The sequence below is a fragment of the Vollenhovia emeryi genome, unplaced genomic scaffold (genome assembly GCF_000949405.1).
Source record: "Vollenhovia emeryi isolate VEMERY1.0 unplaced genomic scaffold, V.emery_V1.0 DF944246.1, whole genome shotgun sequence".
Taxonomy (NCBI): Eukaryota; Metazoa; Arthropoda; class Insecta; order Hymenoptera; family Formicidae; genus Vollenhovia; species Vollenhovia emeryi.
In genome coordinates, this window is record NW_011962120.1 from 1 (window position 1) to 2,633 (window position 2,633).

The 2,633-nt window shown below is 38.9% G+C and overlaps 1 long non-coding RNA gene across 2 annotated transcripts; it reads right to left on the minus strand.

The window, feature by feature from the left end:
• Nucleotides 1-65: 65 nt before the first annotated feature.
• On the minus strand, nt 66-1,054 carry LOC105563726. Of its 2 annotated transcripts, none has more exons than XR_001009066.1 (3): nt 1,017-1,054; nt 387-450; nt 66-303 (listed from the first exon to the last, which is right to left on the minus strand). It is a non-coding gene; the product is annotated as an uncharacterized LOC105563726 (long non-coding RNA). The 2 variants fall into 2 exon arrangements; XR_001009065.1 differs by having other exon boundaries at nt 387-464; nt 1,017-1,042.
• Nucleotides 1,055-2,633: the final 1,579 nt, after the last annotated feature.

Below are 2,633 nucleotides of genomic sequence, written 5' to 3' on the forward strand. Positions count from 1 at the left end.
ATGTTAATGGATGTCCCTCTTCGAGGTGAACAACTTTTATTACAACTTTTTTTTAATCCGATTTGTATTTTTCCAAATATTCTGAAAAACAGTTTTAAATGCCTCACCCTGTATTGTTTCTTGATCTCGACATCGCAAGAATCTGACGCCATTAGATTCGTCTTATATTTTCAATAATTACATATGTTACTATACTGCGTCGCAAACTTAACGACTTTATCTTAGTTATAGACCGATTTTGTCGCATTATGGAAGTTATACATATAACCAATGATGTTGTATGAAGTGCAATCTGCCTTTGACCTGCAATGTAAATTACGAGTTATCTTAAATGTGACGTAACATACGCAATAACATATTTCAAGATCGGGTCAAAGTGAACTAACCCGCTATGTAATCCAGACATCGTTTTAAATCAGCTCTTCCCACAGAGCGAAAAGATCACACTTTCTGCAGAAAGAGATCTAAATTTTTTTTACTTATTAAAAGAAATTGAAGACATTGCTGCAAGAACGAGGTAAGTCCACTTTTTGGCGAAAATGATGTTTTAACACCATTATATGCAACGTTCCAAGCCCGATCGATTGGTGTAAAAACGACGTACGTAAGTGCATTGTTAGTTAAATAAACTGAGATTTTTGGACTTGCCCCTCTAAGCAGATTGGTGCAAGAACGAGGCAAGTGCGGAAAAAAAATTACCTAATTTAATAGTTTATTATTTATTTTTACTAATTTATCACTATAACTATCTAAAAGGTACTACTTTCAAATATTTTTGGCTAGTTTATGTTCTGTTGCTAGGCATTTTTTCCATTTTTGGTGCTAGAACGAGGCAAGTCCAAATTAAAAGTGTTAAAATTTCATGCATTTTGAAAGTTTGTTATTATTTGAATAAGTATGCGCTAATGGATAGTTAAGAAGAATATAATGTAAAATAAATAAACTTTCTGAAACAAAATTTGAAAACGGGGGAAAGTTTTTTTCGTTTATCTCGGAAACATAAAATGTGGACTTACCTCGTTCTTGCAGCAATGTCTTCAATTGGAGAAGGCACCATTTTTATGAAATAAACAGCTTTACAGTATAATATGATAAATATTTAGATTAGGTCAGCCACCGCAAATGACCTTGACCTTGACATATTTTGTCAAGGTCTCCACCTCAGCTTTATAACGTTCCCTTCATAATCAATAGATCAAACTTTCCCAAACCGTGTAAGGTGTGGAGTGGATCTCGCTTCACGTGGAAAGTCGAAACCCAAGTGGAACAGTACAACGGTGGAAGTACATGCGTGGAGACAGTATGTTCCTCCTCCGCCCCTCCGGGGGACCCCACTTCGTTACCCAGACAGCACATGATATTATACGAATATTCTATACTCATACTATGAATGTACGTACTGTACATAATATACTCAGTGCCGGTTTTAACAACATTGGCGCCCTGAGCAAGATTATCGTGGCGCCCATTCAAATTCAAGGGCTCGAAATTCTTGCGAAAGAAAAGACAGGGTAATAATATCGAACGACGAACCCCATTTTGTTTTTATATTTTAGGGAATCTCTCTCAAACTAGGTGAAGCCAGCTGCCCAGTAGGGGCAGCGGCGCCCCTACAGATTTGGCGCCCTGGGCGACCACCCAACCGGGCCCCGCCATAAGGCCGGTACTGAATATACTGAGAATATCTCTATAATATCTCCTGTAGTATATCAGTTTTCGTATATTTTTAGGATGTTTTCAGAATATCTTTTACAGTATGTTATTTCTCGTATATGTTATATCGTATATTATCAGAATATATTGTTACGTATATTATAAAACAATACTGTAAAACGTAATTAACATACTGAGATCATCGAACATGTTTAGTAGTATATTATTTTTCGCATATTCTCGTATATTTTCAGAACATGTAGTACTAGTAACCACTCACTGCTGCGATGTGGCGACCGCGCGTTAGCCTTTCTCGTAAGTAAAAATCATTCTGTATTAGTATAAGAGGCGAGCCGATATGATCTGACAGCTGGTTGTCTGGATCATGGATAAACTTCAATGACCTGAATATACTTTTGATAATTACATAATTTGTAACACATTTTGAACATTATTTATTTTTAAGGTTAAAAAATTAAATATTTTTAATAGGATGCCTACTGATGCCCTACTACCCTCCTATTAGAAATTATAAGGCATAACAAGGGGCAAGTCAAGAGGTCTTGATAAGGAAAATCTAACCAGGCAATTGATTATGCGATCAAAATATTTTATTAATACATGCTACGCAAGACTTTGACTTCCGGTCATGGGAAGGTAGAGGGGACTAAGACAAACAGAAAAGTATTGTACTATTTTGCGCTTGGACGAATAGTTATCGAGATACGAAATTTTAAAAATCGTCGTATTAGCCCAACCTACTGGCGAATGTAAGCGCGCGGCGAGATGCGTCGGCCTAGCGGCCCTGCTCGAGGCGGTGTTCGGCGAGGAATAGAATGGCGGTGCGGGGCGAGGAGTAGGGAGGCGAGGCGCGCCGCTGCCGCCGCCGCTTACGCGACCGCTCGCACGTCTCCCCGCGCGGGGCCGCTAGGCCGACGCATCACACTGCGCGCTTACATTCGCCAGTAGGTTGGGCTAAT